General features: G+C 41.4%; 1 non-coding gene across 1 annotated transcript; it reads right to left on the bottom strand.

Annotated features, from left to right (window-relative positions):
* Positions 1 to 619: 619 nt before the first annotated feature.
* Trnas-cga (transfer RNA serine (anticodon CGA)) lies at positions 620 to 694 on the bottom strand. Its single transcript has one exon. It is a non-coding gene; the product is annotated as a tRNA-Ser (tRNA).
* Positions 695 to 22,653: the final 21,959 nt, after the last annotated feature.

Here is a 22,653-nt window from a genome sequence, read left to right as displayed (position 1 = left end):
CCCAGCGTCTTTTAAGCGAAGTTTGAATCACAATAACAACATGCGTTACATCACAATACGCGTCTTTTCCAGAGCGTTCGAATGATGCTAAAGAAAGTATAGCGTCGCATTTAAAAAACATGTACCGGGTGATCAAAAAGTCAGTATAAATTTGAAAACTTAATAAACCAATGTATAATGTAGATAGAGAGGTAAAAATTGACACATAGGCTTGGAATGACATGGGGTTTTATTAGAACAAAAAACACATCATATTGCTAGACGCGTGAAAGATCTCTTGCGCTTGTCGTTTGGTGATGATCGTGTGCTCAGCCGCCACTTTCGTCATGCTTGCCCTCCCAGGTCGACCTCAGTCGGTGCGATTATTGGCTTTGGGGTTACCTGACGTCGCAAGTGTATCGTGATCGACCGACATCTGTAGGGATGCTGAAAGGCAACATCCGACGCCAATATCTCACCATAACTCCGGACATGCTTTACAGTGCTGTTCACAACATTATTCCTCGACTACAGCTATTGTTGAGGAATGATGATGGACATATGGACCATTCCAGAATGAGATTTTCACTCTGCAGCGGAGTGTGCGCTGATATGAAACTTCCTGGCAGATTAAAACTGAGTGCCCGGCCGAGACTCGAACTCGGGACCTTTGCCTTTCGCGGGCAAGTGCTCTACCAACTGAGCTACCGAAGCACGACTCACGTCCGGTACTCACAGCTTTACTTCTGCCAGTATCCGTCTCCTACCTTCCAAACGTTACAGGAGCTCTTCTGCGAAACTTGCAGAACTAGCACTCCTGAAAGAAAGGATATTGCGGAGACATGGCTTAGCCACAGCCTGGGGGATGGTTCCAGAATGAGATTTTCACTCTGCAGCGGAGTGTGCGCTGATACGAAACTTCCTGGCAGATTAAAACTGTGTGCCCGACCGGGACTCGAACTCGGGACCTTTGCCTTTCGCGGGCAAGAGCTCTACCAAATGAGCTCACGAAGCACGACTCACGTCCGGTACTCACAGCTTTACTTCTGCCAGTATCCGTCTCCTACCTTCCAAACTTTACAGAAGCTCTTCTGCGAAACTTGCAGAACTAGCACTCCTGAAAGAAAGGATATTGCGGGTGTTGTTTGCAGCAGTTGGTACCTCGTGTGCATGCACTTGACTGCTTTGTTCCTATAAACGTGCGTCACTAGCGGAAGGTGTGCTGTGTACTTTCTCTCGCGGAGGGAACTACAACTTCCTCGTGACATGATCTTTCTACAAGATGGCGCACCATGCCATTTTGTGAACACTGTTAGGGATTTGCAGGATCATGAGTCCCCAGGTCACTGGATTGAGAGAGGTACGCAATGACACTCGAGAAGCCCATACATTACACCACTTAGTTTTTTTCTGTGGGGGTTTATCAACACTAAAATGTATCAGACACCAGTTCGTGGTCTACCAGACCTACGCCATCGCATTTGTGCTCATAACGCAAATGTTACTCCTGTAATGCTGCAAAACACTTGGAGAGATGTGGAATAAAAATGAAAAGACTGTCGCACCACTAATGGTGTACATCTGGAGGTGTATTAGGAGTGTAAAGAAAACATTTTTAGTCTCCTTGCTTGTAGAAACATACAGTAAATAAATATCTCAATTAGCTCCCAAGGTATTACATTTTATATTATTTTATATTTCACCCAGACACCCTGTATATCCTATATGTCACATCAGCGTAAGAGAGCACGTTTATTGATTGCAATTTATGAAGTAGGGTGGCGAGTACCAACCAGGAGTAAATGAAACTAAAGTAGTAAGTTACTAAACGAGAAGGAAATCGGCACTTCCAGTGGATAGTACTGAACTAAAGAGTAAATTATTCCAGGAGTAAATTTTTCTTTTACTTACGGATTAAATTTACTTACTCCATTACTGGTGGAGAGCACCATTGAAGAGTACGCTATTACGTTAATAACTTAAGGAGGAAATGAGGCCAAAATTTACTCCTTGGCAGTAGTAGGAGTAAACTAAGAGAGTAAGGTGCGATCTTTCAGTTCTGTGTTTTAAGCGTCGAATTCTATGGATTACCTGGACTACGAAGAATATATGAAGAGGGAGGAAAAGCTGAATATCCCAAGAATGAGGGCTGTAATAGAGAGAATAGTCCTATTTGTGATGTATAGCGACTGTGAAGAGCGGTTTGCGTTTCGTAAGGAATCTTTTGAGTTACTGCTTGGTGGAGCATAATTCTGACAGGAGCCGTGCTTTGTCACGCAGGCTGCAACTTTTTTGTGGATTGCGTATCTTTCGAACAGGTACTTCTCAATCGTAGCAGGGGATCTCATAAATATCCATCGTACTACTGCTGGAAGAGCTTTTAACATTGTGATAAACAGTTTAATTTCCTTAAAGTCACTGTATGTGTCCATGCCACAGAGCCGAAAAAATACAGGTATATTTAAGAACAAAAAGGAATTCTGTCGAACTGGTGGATTCTCAGATGTCATAGGGGCCATAGATTGTGTACATATACCCATACTTTGTCCTTATGGAGCACAAATAGAACTGTACAGAGATCGGAAGAATTTCTTTTCCATCAATACACAAATCATCTGTGATGTCAATATGAAGATTTTGAACGTGGTAAGCCGTTGGCCGTGTTCCACACATGACGCACACGCATTTGGGACAATAGAAGCGTTGCTGCAGAATTTGAAAATGGACGATATGATGGATTGGTTGTTCGAGATAGTGGATATGCTCTCTCCAAACATTTTATGACGGCTGTGTTCCGAGTCCACACAGGAGCCGAACGGCGCTACAATAGAGCCCACATTGCTACCAGACGTGTAATAGAATGTGCGTTCGGTGTTTGGAAGAAACGTTTCAAAATTCTCCCTAAAACAGTGCGATTGAAAGCAAACAAGTGAAGGAATGTTATTGTGGCTGCTGCAGTTCTGCACAACTTTGGAATAGAAGTTAGAGAGGTGTTTCACCCTGATGCTGTGGAGGTGAATGACATCGAACAATATGCATGAAGCCAGAAGCAGATGCTGCAGGCCAAGCTGTCAGAAGGTCTATTATACTTAATTACTTTAATTAAAATTGTACGTAGTTTCTAGTAAAATTAGAAGCTACCGTAAAGACTTAAATGAATAAATAAGGCACTGGTTTGTCACTACTGCAGTGAAAAGTGACTCATTTTCCTTATTCCCAGTTGAGTATACAAAGGCATACAATGTTTAGATTATTTCTAAAAAAAAAAAGACTTCTTTCATAACATTGCAAATTCAGATAAATATTAGAAAGTGGTATTAACAAAAATTAGTACCTTTGCTGAAATGATAAACACAAATATTATTCTATACATGAAACAAGAACATAGTAACCATTTGAAAAAAAGATCAAGGAAATAGATGTTTTACACACACATATTTTCTTATTCAGTCGAAAAAACCCAAATTTCTCGAGCACATCGGCTGAAGAACTGGAACATAAAGTTTACTCCATTACGTTCTTGAACTTATTCATAATTTTCTTTTTAAGATTATGCTCTTCTTCCACGATTTCTCTATGTCTTTTTATTAATAACATTTTTTCGTTGCATTTCTCTCATATTAAACCCATTTTTAAGGTATGAAGCTCGTCTCCTTTTTTCAACAACTCTCGGTTATTCAGTACAACCGCATGTTCTCTCCCTCTTTTGCTAGGCGTATCTTTAGGTACGGTCCAACAGGAGAATGCAGGCCTAGGTTGACGACTATAGGATAAAGTTTCACCTTCAGCAGTTTCATTGCTACCTTCAGAGTAGTTATCATCATCGAAGTTGCTTGAAAGTACCACATTATCTTAAGATGTGGCATTGTCGTTAACTCCAGCTATCCTCTAGAAAATGTGTCTTCTGATCTTTGTATAAGAGCTTCTGCAGTGTATTCAACATGTGTTTTTTCTCAAGCATCCTTTTTGCTTTTTAACACGTTGACATCGCACTTTTTTGATTCAATAGTAGTTCTGTACTTTTCCATTATCTCAAAAAACCGTTCTTTTTCATTTTCTGTTGTATTTTTGATCGTTTCTTGGCTACCGCCATGTTGCTGCTAACTCTTATCTCAAACTGGTGCTTAAATTAATACGTGTCACCAACCAACAATGGACGATGGTAACTGTAGATGGCGGGGTTAAAAATATATCATCCATTAATAGCACGTTCCTTTTTCATAATATACAGATCTTATCATTAATTAGTAAAATAACATTTCGATTTTCCAATTTTAATAATTCAATTTAATAATCCTTTCGAGTTTCCAAAATTATAGCGATGAACATAGGTTACACAAAAGATGATACTGACAAACAATATTTTCCGAGAGCGAATCTAGTGAATGTGCCAGCAGCGTGCAGAAATGGCTTATTTCATCAGTGAAAAGGCGTTACTACTTTAGTTACAGCTAAAGAAGTAAATTGAACTTGAGCTCTCCAACATTAACTAAAAGAGTCTATTGCTACAGAAGTAATTTACTAGTGTAGTCCAGACTAAAAAAGTAAGAGTTACTACAACAGTAATTGATATCAGTTTCATGCTCGCCACCCTATTTTTCAATAAGAATATCAGCATATGTTATTTGTGTTTTTTAAAAAGTGAGCGTTTTATCATTATCCAGCATTACAGAAAACGTTTTGTTTTGCTGTACTTGTTCTGATGAAATAATTACACTAGTGACTTAAATTTCACCATGTAAATTATTAAAATGCAAAATATATCACTTCTGGAGATGCTTTAATTCACAGATACAAATAGGCTGTGCAATGATTCTAGTGGGTTATTTGGTTTATTACTTCCAGAATACAGTGTTTACACTCAGATTTGATGTCGCAATTGACGTCACAGCATCACCATCTTCCTTGCTTAATGCGACCTGTGGTGTGATTGTAGTCATGTTCTCCATTGGAACTGGAGTCAGTGCGTCATGCTGTTGCTGTATCAGCACGACCAGATAGGAGCTTGCTATCTCGGCTAACTGTAATTAAGAACATTAATATGAAGAAATATTCAGATGCATCAAACATTCGAAACATAATGGTTAATTTGTTGAGCTTTCCATCTCCTACACAAACTTGTAAGTCAGTTTATTAAATTATTCGTCATTACTATTGTTAGTGTTAATATTATTTTTTGTTATGATACTACTTAGTAGTCGAATGCCATAGCTATGGCGCTATACTTAGTTCTGCTATTACTGTTGCTGATTAAATAGTTCAGCATGATCAAGTAGCTGAGTAATAAACCACCAAAAACAAAAATAGTTAATACAAAGATCAGACAATATTATTAACTAATTGTGTTGCAAAAACTGTTATTAATAAACCATTAGTTAATTTGTTATTATTTCCAAAGCCTTCCACTACAAAATTGTTGTTAATAATAATTTGTGTGTAATGAACCTGAACCTCTCCCCATGATGCACAACTGTCAAAGTAAGAGGCCTATGCCAAAACATTAGTTATAAAGGATGAGGAGGTAGAGGGGAAGCTTTAGTATTATTGATCCAGGGAGAGGGAAAATATTTCCCACCATTTTAATGCGTTCCTGTTGGATGAGGGATGGTACAGGTTCCCACCACTTTTATATCACTCAAGACCATATGACTGATTTAGTGTTATGACATGATTATCTAGAACTCCCACTACTTGTCTGCTACTTATCAGTTATGGCATTATCTTATCAGCAAGAGTGATATGTCGCTCAATGTTCATCTGAGCCAGAATATGTACTCCCCTCTTGTTACTATCATGTAATAGACAGTAATTCCCTTGATACAGGGAACAAAGCTGCCATTAGACTTGAATACCTTGTTAATCAAGTCAAAGAGCACAAAGATAATTCTAATTACAACTGATATGTGTCTATGACCGGTGTATCTTATCAGTTCAGACCAGTGATGATATGAAAGGATTGGGGCTGTTCACATGAAACAATATGAGACATACACCACGTTTTCAATTTCCCTCGCCAGTCTTGAATTGCGTTGGTGTAGCTCGATGAACACAAATTGCAAGTAAATGTATTTGAAAAGAAAATACACTTGCATGACAAAAAAACTGAATCGCTCAGAAGACATCGTCGGAGGTCAAAGCAAATTCATAAAGATACATGTCAATGTTCAGTAAAATTTCGGGACAACTGCCTGATGTCTGTAACTTCCTGCCACAGTATTTCGGCGCAGAGTCTTTCTTCAGGTGATACTGGCGGAAACACACTGAGCTCTGGTATTTAAAACCCCGCCGGCACATGATGGTGAATTCGCTTGGCGTTGGGCGTGCGATACTTGAGCGCGTTCGCTTTTGCTGCTCCGCGCGCCCTCCGTGGCGAAAACTCGCAGCATCGAGTTCTATTATTAATGAATACGTGGAAATACGTCTGCCTGGCCGTGAGTCTTTATTAATCGAGACGAGGGTTTTCAATTAAATCCGGCGTGAAATCCAGTTGTTGAAAAACTTCGTGTCCTCTGTTGCCGTCATAATTCTGCAGAATAGAACTCGCTCGAGTAGAGCACGCACGACGCTAAGTGAATCCACCACGCATGTGCCGGAGGGTTTTTAAATACCGGAGCTCAGTGCTTTTTCACCAGTAGTACCTGAGGATGACCAGGAGACTCTGAGCCGAAATATTGTGTCAGGGAGTTACAGACATCCAGCAGTTGTACCGAAACAATTGTGGAACAATATCAACGCCGGGAAAGTTTTCAATCTCACATACATACCACTGACATATATGTAAATGATTGGAGTTGCAGTTCTCTGTAACAGAGGAATGGCCACTAGAGTCCATTAGTTTCATTCGTTTTTAATATTGATCCCATACCTGGCAGGATATGTAAATGTCGATGTTGAGTGCTGTGAAGGACACGGAGACCCTGTGTACTCGTTTGAGACAGCGTAATGAGCAAGTGACACAGCCTGAATCCGACCTCACTGCAGGTCTCCATTTGACAGGGTGGTCGAATCGAGCAATATCAGAATTGAGTACTTTCGGATGTGACAGTGGACTGCGTAGGAAGACATACTACAGTTGACCATAACAAAGGTAGATTTCCATACCGCGCACCAAGCACATCGTAATCCATTCACTTCCGCGTGTGGCATCCAAACACAGATGATGGACTGCCTGCAGTATTCTGTGTCATACCGCACGATTGGTTGTAGGGTAGCAACAGCCAGACGAGGGTATTACCACCCCTTCCGTAGGGTGCCAATAACACTGCAAAACACACAGCTGCAGCTGGAGTGTTTGCTGCGACATGGAAGCACGGAGTGCTGATGAATGGCGTCGCATTGCGTTCACTGGTGAATCACGGATCTACATTACCCTGGATGACCTTCATATGCAAGTATCGCGGCGACTTGGGAGAGGTCTCTTTCTCCCAATTTATTGGAGAGAAGCAGCGATAGACCACATGGCACCATGCTGTGGGAAGCCACAGTTCACAGCTGGTAGTAATTAAGGGAATTCTCATGGCATAGTGATATATCATGGACATACTGTGTCCTCATGATTTATCTGTCGAGGTGCCATTTTTCAACAGAACAATGCAACAATATTTTCAGATCTGTCCCCAATAGAACGTCTGTGGAACCAACTCTGACGTCACCTGTCTCAGCATCAGTACCCAGGATATGAAAAGCAGTTGTTGGCAACGTCGTCTCCCGAGAGGATAACAGCTTTGTGATGTCTTTCCCAATCGAATCAGTACATACGTCCAGTATAGAGGGATGCAACATTGTACTGCTTAGTGGTTTCTTACTGCCAAGTTCTTTATAAATCTGACTCTGTGCTGTAATCGCTGAAATAACATCACAAACCATCTGAACTTGTGAAATTTTATTTCGTTCCCTTCTCCGCTTCCGGGTGTTTCACTTCCTTTCACGCAGTGTATTTTACTTGTGACAAAGAATCATTTGCAGCAAGTGATCCATCCCAGAAAGTTGCCTCTTTTAATTAAGAGTTTGGCGGAAATTAAGCCAATGAAACGAAAAAGCAATGAGCGGGTTGTGTAGAATCCTGGCACTGTCTGAACTTCGAAGCTGGATCAGTGCATGGTTGTAACAGTCCACAGCAGAATGCTTCGCCCTAGAAGTAAGCATCGACTTAGGACGACAGATTACTTGGCACTGATGCCTTTCCGACCAAACTGCTTGTAAAATTCACTGTCTTGTAAAATTCACGCCACGACAAGTCGCCAAAGTCATCGGAATGAAAGGCGTGCTATAAACTTCTAGAGCCGCTTCACCGATTCAGTTGCTCACCGGAGTAGTTTATTCGGCAATGTTTGGTAATGTTGCACGTTATTTACACAACTTCCCCATTCTGACCAAGGCGACAAGCAACACGTAGATTCTGAAACTGTTATTGAAGAGACATCTTCGTCTACATTTATACCCCACAACCCATACTCCATTTCGTGCAGGAGTACAAATAGTGGAACTGTATGGATCATTTCCTATTACACCCATAGGTTCCTGTAATTTTAACACCGTCGTTAGTACATAAGGTGTATGTTGGAGAAAGTAGTGTGCCATCTTCACACCACCAACTTAATGGCTGTTGTTGTTGTCTTCAGTCCAGAGACTGGATTGATTCAGCTTTCCATGCTACTCTATCCAGTGCAACCTTCATCTTCAAATAACTGGAGCAATCTACAACCTTCTGAATCTTCTTAGTGTATTCATCTCTTGGTCACCCTCTAAGATTTTTACGTTCTACTCTGCCCTCTACTAATAAATTGGTAAACCCGTAATGCCTCAGAACATCATACCAACCGATCCCTTCTTCTTGTCGAGTTGTGCCACAAACTCCTCTTCTCCCCAATCCTATTCAGTACCTATTCATTAGTTACGTGATATACTCATCTAATCTTCAGCATTATTTTGTAGGACAACATTTCGAAAGCTTCTATTGTCTCCTTGTGTAAACTATTTATCATGCATGTTTCACTTCCATACATGGCTACACTCCATACAAATACTTTTAGAAAAGACTTCCTGGCACCTAAATCTGTACTGGATGTTAATAAATTTCACTTCTTCAGAAACGCGTTTCTTGCCATTTCTCGTCTACATTTTATATCCTCTCTACTTCGACCATCGTGAGTTATTATGCTCCACAAATAGCAAAACTCATCTACTAGTTTAAGTGTCTCATTTCCTAATCTAATTTCCTCAGCATCACCTGATTTAATTCGACCACATTCCATTATCCTCGTTTTGCTTTTGTTGATGTTCATCTTCTATCCTCCTTTCAAGACACTGTCTATTACGTTCAACTCCTCTTGCAGGTCGTTTGCCGTCTCTAACAGAATTACTGTGCGATCGGCAAACCTCAAAGTTTTATTTCTTCTTATTCTAATTCCTACTGCAAATTTTTCTTTTGTTTCCTTTGCTGCTTGATCAATATACAGACTGAATAACATCGGGGACTGGCCATAGCCCTGTCTCACTCCCTTACCAACCACTGCTTCCCTTTCATGCCCCTTTACTCTTACAACTGCCATCTGGTTTATATACAAAATCTAAATAGCCTTTCGCTCCCTGTATTTGACCCCTGCCACCTCAACATTGTCAAAAGCTTTCTTTGAGTCTACAAATGCTAGAAATGTAGGTTGCCTTTCCTTAATCTATTTTCTAAGGTATGTCGTAGGCTCAGTATTGCCTCACGTGTTCCAACATTCCTATGGAATTCTAACTGATCTTCTCCAAGGTCGGCTTCTACCTTTTTTTTTCAATTCGTCTGTAAGGAATTCTTTTTAGGATATTGCAGCTGTGATTTATTAAACTGCTTTCTTTGGGATTGGAATTATTACATTCTTCTTGAAGTCTGAGGGTATTTCGTCTGTCTCATACATCTTGCTCACTGAAGGTAAAGTTTTGTGAGGCCTGGCTCTCCCAAGGCTGTCAGTAGTTCTAATGGAATGTTGTCTACTCCCGGAGCCTTTTTTCGACTAGGTCTTTCAGTGCTCCGTCAAATTTTTCACACAGTACCATGTCTCCCATTTCATCTTCATTTACGCCCTCTTCCACTTCCACAATATAGCCCTTGCCGTTGGTGAGGAGGCTAGCGTGCCTCAGCGATACAGATAGCCGTACCGTAGGTACAACCACAACGGAGGGGTATCTATTGAGAGGCCAGACAAACGTGTGGTTCCTGGAGAGGGGCAGCAGCCTTTTCAGTAGTTGCAGGGGCAACAGTCTGGATGATTGACTGATCTGGCCTTGTAACACTAACCAAAACGGCCTTGCTTTGCTGGTACTCCGAAAGGCTGAAAGCAAGGGGAAACTACGGCCGTAATTCTTCCCGAGGGCATGCACATTTACTGTATGATTAAATGATGATGGTATCCTCTTGGGTAAAATATTCCAGAGGTAAAATAGTCCCCCATTCGGATCTCCGGGCAGGGACTACTCAAGAGGATGTCCTTATCAGGAGAAAGAAAACTGGCGTTCTACGGATCGGAGCGTGGAATGTCAGATACCTTAATCGGGCAGGTAGGTTAGAAAATTTAAAAAGGGAAATGGATAGGTTAAAGTTAGATATAGTGGGAATCAGTGAAGTTCGGTGGCAGGAGGAACAAGACTTCTGGTCAGGTGACTACAGGGTTATAAACACAAAATCAAATAGGGGTAATGCAGGAGTACCTTTAATAAGGAATAGGAAAATAGGAATGCGGGTAATCTACTACAAACAGCATAGTGAACGCATTATTGTGGCAAAGATAGATACGAAGCCCACACCTACTACAGTAGTACAAGTTTATATGCCAACTAGCTCTGCAGATGACGAAGAAATTGAAGAAATGTATGATCAAATAAAAGAAATTATTCAGATAGTGAAGGGAGATGAAAATTTAATAGTCATGGGTGACTGGAATTCGGTAGTAGGGAAAGGGAGAGAAGGAAACGTAGTAGGTGAATATGGACTGGGGCAAATAATTGAAAAAGGAAGCCGCCTGGCAGAATTTTGCACAGAGCACAACTTAATCATAGGTAACACTTGGTTCAAGAATCATAAAAGAAGGCTGTATACATGGAAGAACCCTGGAGATACTAAAAGGTATCAGATACATTATATAATGGTAAGACAGAGATTTAGGAACCAGGTTTTAAATTGTAAGACATTTCCAGGGGCAGATGTGGACTCTGACCACAATCTATTGGTTATGAACTGTAGATTAAAAATGAAGAAACTGCAAAAAGGTGGGAATTTAAGGAGATGGGACCTGGATAAACTGAAAGAACCAGAGGTTGTACAGAGTTTCAGGGAGAGCATGAGGGAACAATTGACAGGAATGGGGGAAAGAAATACAGTAGAAGAAGAACGGGTAGCTTTGAGGGATGAAGTAGTAAAGGCAGCAGAGGATCAAGTAGGTAAAAAGACGAGGGCTAGTAGAAATCTTTGGGTGACAGAAGAAATGTTGAATTTAATTGATGAAAGGATAAAATATAAAAATGCAGTAAATGAAGCAGGCAAAAAGGAATACAGACGTCTCAAAACTGAGATCGACAGGAAGTGCAAAATGGCTAAGCAGGGACGGCTAGAGGACAAATGTAAGGATGTAGAGGCTTATCTCACTGGGGGTAAGATAGATACAGCCTACAGGAAAATTAAAGAGACCTTTGGAGATAGGAGAACCACTTGTATGAACATCAAGAGCTCGTATGGAAACCCAGTTCTAAGCAAAGAAGATAAAGCAGAAAGGTGGAAGGAGTATGTAGAGGGTCTATACAAGGGCGATATACTTGAGGACAATATTATGGAATTGGAAGAGGATGTAGATGAAGATGAAATGGGAGATGCGATACTGCGTGTATGTGTTTGACAGAGCACTGAAAGACCTGACTCGAAACAAGGCCCCCGGAATAGACAACATTCCATTGGAACTACTGACGGCCTCGGGAGAGCCAGTCCTTACAAAACTCTACCATCTGGTGAGCAAGATGTATGAGACAGGCGATATACCCTCAGACTTCAAGAAGAATATAATAATTCCAATCCCAAAGATAGCAGGTGTTGACAGATGTGAAAATTACCGAACTATGAGTTTAATAAGTCACAGCTGCAAAATACTATCACGAATTCTTTACAGAGGAATGGAAAAACTAATAGATGCTGGCCTCGGGGAAGATCAGTTTATCTTCCGTAGAAATGTTGGAACACGTGAGGCAATACTGACCCTACGACTTATCTTAGAAGAAAGATTAAGGAAAGGCAAACCTACGTTTCTAGCATTTGTAGACTTAGAGAGAGCTTTTGACAATGTTGACTGGAATACTCTCCTTCAAATTCTGAAGGTGGAAGGGGTAAAATACAGGGAGCGAAAGGCTATTTTCAACCAGATGGCAGTTATAAGAGTCGAGGGGCATCAAAGGGAAGCAATGGTTGGGAAGGGAGTGAGACAGGGTTGTAGTCTCTCCCCAATGTTATTCAATTTGTATATTGAGCAAGCAGTAAAGGAAACAAAAGAAAAATTTGGAGTATGTATTAAAATCCATGGAGAAGAAATAAAAACTTTGAGGTTTGCCGATGACATAGTAATTCTGTCAGAGACAGCAAAGGACTTGGAAGAGCAGTTGAACGGAATGGATAGTGTCTTGAAAGGAGGATATAAAATGAACATCAACAAAAGCAAAACGAGGAAAATGGAATGTAGTCGAATTAAGTCGGGTGATGTTGAGGGTATTAGATTAGGAAATGAGACACTTAAAGTAGTAAAGGAGTTTTGCTATTTGGGGAGCAAAATAACTGATGATGGTCGAAGTAGAGAGGATATAAAATGTAGACTGGCAATGGCAAGGAAAGCGTTTCTGAAAAAGAGAAATTTGTTAACATCGAGTATAGATTTAAGTGTCAGGAAGTCATTTCTGAAAGTATTTGTATGGAGTGTAGCCATGTATGGAAGTGAAACATGGACGATAAATAGTTTGGACAAGAATAGAATAGAAGCTTTCGAAATGTGGTGCTACAGAAGAATGCTGAAGATTAAATGGGTAGATCACATAACTAATGAGAAAGTATTGAATAGGATTCGGGAGAAGAGAAGTTTGTGGCACAACTTGACCAGAAGAAGGGATCGGTTGGTAGGACATGTTCTGAGGCATCAAGGGATCACCAATTTAGTATTGGAGGGCACCGTGGAGGGTAAAAATCGTAGAAGGAGACCAAGAGATGAATACAGTAAGTAGATTCAGAAGGACGTATGTTGCAGTAGGTACTGGGAGATGAAGAAGCTTGCACAGGATAGAGTAGCATGGAGAGCTGCATCAAACCAGTCTCAGGACTGAAAACCACAACAACAACAGCCCTCAAGTACATCGCCCTTTCATCTCCCTGCTTTCCCTTCTTTGCTTAGAACTGGTTGTTATTGTTTCAATATTTCCTAAGGTTACTTCCCCGTGTGTATTCGGTTGATGATCGCACTCCGTGACGAAAAAAGTAAAGCACGTAGAATGGAAGGAGGAAAAGAAATGAACCTTAACGGGCTGAGAGGATGTGCGACGTTATATCAATGATTACAATATCGAGTCAAATTTACAAAGAAATTGACAGTATGGACCCGCATACTGGCACTGGGACGTAATTGATGCCCGAGCTAGTCCCACACATGTTCAATAGGGGCAGATAAGGGGATCTTACTGGCGATGGGAAAAACCTCAACATCGCTCAGGTAGTTTATAGAGAGCATTGTTCTATCGGAAAGTGGCACCACCATATTTTCACGTAACAAGTAAGACCTGAGGACGCGGAATGCGCCTGACCTATTGTTGTGCCATCAGATTTCACCAAATTGCTGTCAGATGTGATCTGAAACCGTACCCAGTGCCCCCCCCCCCCCCCCCCCCCCACACACACACACACATACCGCAACGGCGAAAGGTATACTGCTTTGTCTCACCGAGCGAGGTGGTGCAGTGGTTAGCACACTGGACTCGCATTCGGGAGGACGACGGTTCAATGCCGCGTCAGGCCATCATGATTTAGGTTTTCCGTGATTTCCCTAAATCGCTCCAGGAAAATGACGGGATGTTTCCTGTGAAAGGGCACGGCCGACTTCCTTCCCTAATCAGATGAGAACGATGCCCTCGCAGTTTGGTCACTTCCTCCAAACAGCCCAACCCAACTGCTTTGCCTTTCCAATACACTGGAAGAATGAAACACTTTCAGACATATTTGCAGATGTTAGTCATCCAGCATACTGCAGAACCATGATTCATCACTGGGGACGATGCGCAGTTAATCAGAAGCCCATGCTTGCCATTCATGGCACCAATACAAATGCAGCCCTTCGTTCGCTTCGTGGTGTTAACGGCAGCGTACGCACGGAATGATAGCTTCCTATTGCAGCTGCTGCTGGCCTGCTACCAATGGTGCAGGATGACCCAAATGCTGCAGGGAGACCATTACCTGTTCTTGAATGACACGTGAGGGTCGAAGGGGTTACGATATGCTTGGTTAACGAAACGGCCATCCCCCCTTATTGTAGTCAGGTACTGTCGACGGGAACGTTGACGGCGCGTTTTTCTGCTCTCGTGTTCCCAACATTGGACGAAAATCACATCTGGAAGTCCGAGAAATTTGGATATTGGACGATTCCACTAGCCGGCCAAGTGGAGATCGACAATGAGTCTCGTTTAAAACTCTGTCAGTTGCTGATAAGGCTGTCTCACCAGAGCATGCAGAGTCTCTGCTTGCTTCACAGTGAACAATCAACATCGAACGCTTTTCACGCCCCTTATGTACCTTACCGGGCTTTGTAACAACACTGAAAACGAATAAAATGAATGCACTCTTGTGGTAGTTCGAGCTGTTGTTGAGAATTTCAACTCTAATCATTTACATACCCGCCGACGGTGTCTGTGTGTACGAAGTTATGTTTACATGCGACCATCTTTTCTGAGTGTTTCACTTCATTTTGCAGGCAGTGTATATTTGCGGCCTTAACGCGCCTAGACACGTTTTTACCACGACTAGGAACGAATTGCATGTGTGTGTGTCAGGTATAGCTTGCAAAGAGACGGCAATTCCAGGTGCAGATTGCGAAGAGAGTGCAATACTTTGATTACATGCGAATGTCCTATGCTTACCATGTCAGAAGACGGTATATGGGTACAATATTTCAGAATTTTAATTAGACTTTCGTTCACCCGCAGGAAATATGATTCTGTACTGTGAAACTTGATGTCGCTGCGTTACTTAAAACAAACTCAGTATGTACTCGAGGTTACTGTTTTTAAAGCCAGATTAGTATTCTATATTTTTCATACTTACTGTGAAGAAAAAGGAAGCGTCTATAGAGAAGCAACCAAAACAGGTGAAACGTAGTTTCCGTGTAAGTAATTGCTTGGAGAACAGCAGCAACTGCAGGAAAATTTAAGCATAACGATGTAAATGGGAATGTAACGTGCCATGAATTGGTACTGTATGTTAAAATTCTTATTTCAGTTCATTATTTGTTTATTAGATTAAGGCCGCAAAGTTAAAAGAAGGTCTGTTCTTATTAAAATTGCAATGGAGAAATTTTAAACAATGTACTTTACTTGGGAACAACATTTTACTTCCTTACTTAGTGGTTCACATATACATATTAATGAACTATGTTCCAAAGATTTATATCACACCAAAATCGGTTTGCGTTTCTATACAGCGGACCTATGACATCGCGTTTATCACCTGTAAGCACCAAAATCACTTTATGTTCAAAGAATATCATTCTCACGTGGGAAGAACGCCTGTCATTAAACTTTTGCATGAGCTCTAATTTATCTGATTTTCTTGTCTTGGACAGGAAGGCATATATTGGAGGAGTATAACGACGCGCGACATGTCTTGAAAACGAACACTCCCGACTTTCAACAGTTAATCTCTTCCAACGCCTGTCTTGTAGCTCCAGCTAGAAGATGAGCTGTCATCCTAACGCTTTAGCTGCGACTTATAAAAGTATTGTGTTTGGCTTGCATTGAAACTGTATTACCAGAGGACATTGATTATTTGCATGTCGTCTTTTGATTGTGACACCTCTTTGTAGAACACTAAGTATTGTCAATTCCGCTTACTGTAAAAAGCTCCGTTAATAAGCATCTTTGGGATGAAGCTCTTTTCTTCCGTCTTTGCTTTAACAATACGTATGTTTTTGGATAGGGTCCGCCTTCAGCAAAACACAACTTTGTTTTTTTAACCCATCCTTGTTTCACGGCAGTTGCAGCATCTTCAGTGGGTTTTTATTTTTCATCTTTTAAAGATAAAGAGTGTTCTTTTCTGTTTGTATACACGAAGCTATTATTTTTTAAATCGTAATTACAGATATTTGAAGAAACACATAAATTACGAATTCATACCTATTTACCACATGGTGTGGGTTTTCTGATGTGTTGTGTTTCTACAGCGACCGCTTTCTTGCACAATTTGTCATCTGCCACCACTCATACCTTAAAGTACATAAAATGTTTAAGATCCCTAAACCTACTGTCACCCTGCCTCTCTCTCTCTCTCTCTCTCTCTCTCTCTCTCTCTCTCTCTCTCCCTCCCTCTCCCTCTCTCTCTCTCTCTCTCTCTCTCTCTCTCTCTCTCTCTCTCTCTCTCTCTCTCCTCTCCTTCTCTCTCTCTCTTTCTCTCTCTCTTTCTTTCCACACACACACACACACACACACACACACACACACACACACACACACACACAAGAAGCAGAAAAATATCAAAGACACCTATGAAACATTCAAAACAACTGCCAGGACACCTACAACTGTTCCACTGTCAGCCATCTTGTTTTTACACATTCAATTGTTCCACTGCCCACCATGTTTGTTTTTACAGCTGGTAAAGCAGTGAAACAGTTACAGTGACAGTGGGAGTGACAGTGGCAACACAATATACAGTGTTTGACAGTGATGAAGTTGATTAAAAGGAAAATGTAAGTGAAACATTATGTAAATAGGCACACACATAGAATTAAATAATTTCAGGTATAGAAATAACAAGTTTTCAAATCGTAATTTTGGCTTAAAGAATTTATCTACTTCAAGGTACTCGTATAAGTGGTTGCAGATGAGAAACTGTGCAGCAAAACGGTCACTGTAGAAGCACAACATATCAGTAAAACCACACCATGTGGTAAAAAGGTATGAATTCGTAATTTTTGTGTTTTTTCAAATACCTGTAATTACGATTTAAAACCTAATAGCTACATGTATACAAACAACAAAGAACACTCTTTATCTTTAACAGAAAAATAAAAGCCCACTGAAGATGCTGCAACTGCAGTGAAACATGTTTAGGTTAAAAAACAAAATTGTGTTTTTTGCTAAAGGCGGACCCTATCCAAAAACATACGTCCATTAATAAGTTTTGCTTGAATTGTTGCCTAGCCATCCGAAAAGCAGCTTCCTGGGCACCCTATATTAGAGGAGTGTGCAGGACACGACAAATTTCCTTAACTTTCTCCCAGTCAGTCTCATCTGGGCATCTTTTCTTACCGTAAGTTTTGTGTGGTCATTACATTTCGAGTTACTGCGAACTTCTAGGTATTGTAATGCTGTTACTGTTTGCAGTGGCTTATCGCCAAGAGCGTAATCAAAAAATGGTTCAAATGGCTCTGAGCACTATGGGACTCAACTGCTGTAGTCATCAGTCCTCTAGAACTTAGAACTACTTAAACCTAACTAACCTAAGGACATCACACACATCCATGCCCGAGGCAGGATTCGAACCTGCGACCGTAGCACTCGCACGGTTCCGGACTGCGCGCCTAGAACCGCGAGACCACCGCGGCCGGCTGAGCGTAATCGAACAGTGGGGATTTCTTCTGCTAATGACGCGCAATACATTGCGTTTATTTACGTTCAAGGTCAACTGCCAGGTCCTGAATTAATCATCGATACTCTGCATCTCTTTCTGTATTTCGCTTACTGTAGTACCTGGAGTTGCTGACAGCCTCAAGGAGCTCCTAAAGGTATCAACTACATCATTTATATATACACTCCTCGAAGGAATTAGGGGAACATGAGTTCGGGCGTCTGCCATAATCTACTGAGCTTTATTACCAAGGTAAACCTTTACTTTACTTATTAGGTACACAGCAAAAGATCATTACATCCTCGACCGTTTATATAAAAAGAAGTGATATGTTCGACAGGTGTAAAAAAAAAACAGAATGGAAACAATCATTCATCTCATCATTCTGTCTGCTTTTCATTGGACTTTAAGAGCTTCGCTTCGTGTGTGCCCTGCGCGACCGTTTATCACCGCCTGACAACTGTGTAGCAAGATCTGTGTAAGCCGCAGTGTGGAATCCATTCCCATTCTTGAATGAGAGCCCATGAGATTTCTTGTAGAGTCTGTGGTGGAACAGGACGACCACGAACACGCTTGTCAAGTAAGTCCCACATATGGCCTTTAGGTCGGGACACACCGTCGGCCATTCCACTACTTGAATGTCGACGCTGGGCCACGTGGGCCCTCGCATTGAAAGGGGTTCACTGCCGATACCACATGCGACATCCACCACATGGTCCAACAGGATCTTTAACGTGACCATGGACAATAACAGGATCTGTACGAAGCTCCCTCACACCACCAGTTAATCTTGGAAATCTGTCTATCTTCTGGACGACATTTGAAGGTATTGCTGACCAAGGGCGTCACAAGAACACCGCCATCGCCTTGGGTCAGTAGATATCTGGACTCGCCTGAGGATAACACGTTTCGCCAGTGATGAAGTTGCCAGCTGACATGGGAATGGCAGAACTGACTCATGTGTTCCTCTCATTCTTTTCAACAACGTATATTGAAAACAGTAACGGCCCTGTAACACTGAGCTGTGGTACTGACGAAAGTACACGTACATCTGTCGATTTCGTCCCATTTTGAGCAACGTATCGAGTTCTGTTTTCTAGGACGTTCTGAATCCAGTTGCCAATTTGGTCCGATATTCGATAAGTTCGTATTTTATTCACTAAACGATAGTGCACAGCTTTTTCTAATAGTTTCCAAGAGACAAGGAAAACGCCATCAATATGGGCTCAGTTAGCTGCTGCGTTCTGACGCACATGGACGTACGCACGTAACGAACCATGTTTCCCCAGATCTCTATTTTCTGTTTACGCAGCCTATGATGATTTCCATAGAAAACATTTTAATCGGCAGAAAGCATCAAAACATAATTTTTCTGCAGACTGGCGTCAGCGATAACTCCCTGTAATTACGTGCATCTAGAATGTTAGAAAGAGAGTACTGTTAAATCAACTTCTTACAATGCACAACAAAAAAGATCATAGACTGTTTTGCTCCACTGCCAACGTTGTTCTACAACGCATTTGCTTTTGTACGTTTCGAACGAGTCTTCTTTGTGGAGCAATATTTTTACTTCAATTTAATATAGTCACCCTTTTCTAGTATCCATGAAAGTTTGTATATCATAAATAATATACTCAATACATCAGGATGAGCGAGTAGAGGTATTAACAATGTTTGAATTAGAGTGCTGTGATTTAAAATGTTTCGCCACATCACTGAGTATTTCACAAAATCTGATTATCAATATGCACTATTAGGGATACAAAGCTAATGTGTGGACTCCGTATCGATGTCTTCGGTAATAACGTTCACAAAAATAATTTCTGTCATTTTCGTCCGCAGCTCGTGGTCGTGCGGTAGCGTTCTCTCTTCCGGCGCCCCGGTTCCCGGGTTCGATTCCCGGCGAGGTCAGGGATTTTCTCTGCCTCGTGATGACGGGGTGTTGTGTGTTGTCCTTAGGTTAGTTAGGTTTAAGTAGTTCTAAGTTCTAAGGGACTGATGACCATAGATGTTAAGTCCCATAGTGCTCAGAGCCATTTTCTTTTCTTAGAAATTAGTAGTACGGCAACAGACAATAACAAATTAATAACTACGAAAAACGAAGAAAAATCACCGTTTTAAAGCTCCATACAAATTTTTTACTGATGTTTACGAAATACATACTGTTGTAAATACATACTGATTTTAAGAGGATAAGTCAATCAAAAATCAGTTCCCAAGCTGTGAAACATATTTGAGAACACAACATCCGATAACACGACGCAGCGGTTGATAAACGAGTTGTGTTCTAAGCTATTAAATTTAGTACAGACCTATCTAATGGCTGTTAAATGAATCAGTTAATGAATTAAAGTAAAATTGACTTCTTTGCCCACTATAATGTGGCACAATCACAGAAAAATTTAAGCTCATGTGGAATGCGCTATATTAGTTAGTAAAATTGGAATATGGTATAAATTGTTTGTAATTTTGTGAAATAACAAAGGAAATCATATGTTAAAAAAATGACTTGTAATTCTTACCTTTTCTTTTGTCTCAGGAACCTTCGATTCGTTATAAGCCCTGTGGACGAATCCACCGCAGTTGTTAGCCTGCATATCAGGAGAGAGTTTGTAACAGATATATAAAGGAGTGCAGGGAAACAAAATGAAATTCAGGCACAGTCAACTCAATTACTATAAGCTCGCTATTATATGTCTTCAGTTTTATTTCACTCATTGAATTCATACCTACATCTTATCACGTATTTTTTACGTCTACTGCAACCTAAATCTTCAGTAACTTGTTAGCAACAATGTACGAGGGCTATTCAGAAAGTAAGGAAATATTTGGCATTAAAAAAACTAAGTACAAGAAATACATTTTATTATATACACCTGAAAGAGCGACTGGCATACTACTTTTCCACATAGTCACCAAACACAATGAGGCACTTATCATAACGGTGGACAAGATTTGAAATACCACCCTCGTAAAATTCTGCCGCCTGAGACTTCGGCCAGTGAATCACACCCGCCTGGAGTTAAGCGTCGTCATCAAAGCGCTGCATTGCAAGACATTTCTTCATCTTGGGAAACAACTGGAAGTCGTTTGGTGCAATATCGGGACTGTAGGATGGATGAGGGAAAATTTCCCATTTGAATGAATTAAAGAGCTCTTTAGAGCTGTTTGCATGGAAGGTCGGGCGTTGTTGTGCAAAAACAAAATTTTGAACGTCAGCTTTCCTGGGCGTTTGTTTTGAACTACTGTTCTAAGGCTGCGAAAAGTTTGACAGTACAAGACAGAATTTTAGTTGCTCCACGTTCGAGAAAATCAATAAGAAGCACACCTTGCCTATCCCAAAACACTGTCGCCATCAACTTCCTTGCTGACAAGGATTGCAAACATTATCTTGACTTTTTGGGGGACCTTGTGTGCACCCTCTCCATGAACTGTAATTTTGTGTTTGATCGAAGTATCGTCACCGGTTACTATTCGATCCACTAATGAATCACCATATTTGTGACAGGCCTTCAAAAACGTCAACGTTGCCCCCCTGTTCTTTATGGTGCTCTGTAAGCGTTTTGGGTACCCACCGTGCACAAAATTTGTGGTATCCTAACTTTTGACTGTCAGTTTCAAACAACAAAGTCCGTGAAACTTGTGGAAAAGAAAGCGAAAGCTCCGTTATTGTGAAGCGACAGTTTCCACGAATCGTTTCATCAACTTTAGCGACCAGATTGTCAGTCACAATGCTCGGGCGTCCACTCTTGTCTTCACTATGAACGTTGGTTCGGCCACTTTTAAACCGAATGCACCCTTTCCGGACGGAACATTCACTCATTACGTTGTTTCCGCACACTTCACACAGTTCACGATAAATTTTTAGGTTTTTTGGCAACAAAAACCATACCACAGACAGCACCTCCAAGCTTGCGGGATTTTCGATTGCAGCGCACATTTAAAATTCGAATATCAAAAACACCAGACGCGCAGAGACGTTACCGCTGTCACTGATGGATTCCGATTGAGCTGCCGAGCACGGTCGTACCAAAATATACGCGATCGGCGCGAGCCTAGGGGCGTCAGACGGAAACGTTCCTGAACAGCCCTCGTATCTGGCTCTACAATAAGCCTTATCCCCTTACCGCCCCTCATAGAGTCTACTTAACCAGTCGCAGGTAACTTTGCGTATTTAAGGTTAACTTATACACTACTGGCCATTAAAATTGCTACACCACAAAGATGACGCGAAATTTAACCGACAGGAAGAAGATGCTGTGATATGCAAATGATTAGCTTTTCAGAGCATTCACACAAGGTTGGCGCCGGTGGCGACACCTACAACTGGCTGACATGAGGAAAGTTTCCAACCGTTTTCTCATACACAAACAGCAGTTGACCACAGTTGCCTAGTGAAACGTTGTTGTGATGCCTCGTGTAAGGAGAAGAAATGCGTACCATCAGGTTTGCAACTTTGATAAAGGTCGGATTGTAGCCTGTCGCGATTGCGGTTTATCGTATCGTGACATTTCTGCTCACGTTGGTCGAGATCCAATGACTGTTAGCAGAATATGGAGTCGGTGGGTTCAGGAGAGTAATACGGAACGCCGTGCTGGATCCCAACGGCCTCGTATCACTAGCAGTCGAGATGACAGCCATCTTATCCCCATGGCTGTAACGGATCGTGCAGCCACGTCTCGATCCCTGAGTGAACAGATGGGGACGTTTGCAACACAACAATCATCTGCACCAACAGTTCGACGACGTTTTCAGCAGCATGGACTATCAGCTCGGAGACCATGGCTGCGGTTACCCTGTCGCTGCATCACAGACAGGAGCGCCTGCGATGGCGT

The sequence above is a fragment of the Schistocerca gregaria genome, chromosome 5 (genome assembly GCF_023897955.1).
Source record: "Schistocerca gregaria isolate iqSchGreg1 chromosome 5, iqSchGreg1.2, whole genome shotgun sequence".
NCBI classification, from domain to species: domain Eukaryota; kingdom Metazoa; phylum Arthropoda; class Insecta; order Orthoptera; family Acrididae; genus Schistocerca; species Schistocerca gregaria.
Note: the sequence above shows the minus strand (reverse complement) of the source record. Positions and strands in the feature narration are given on the sequence as shown.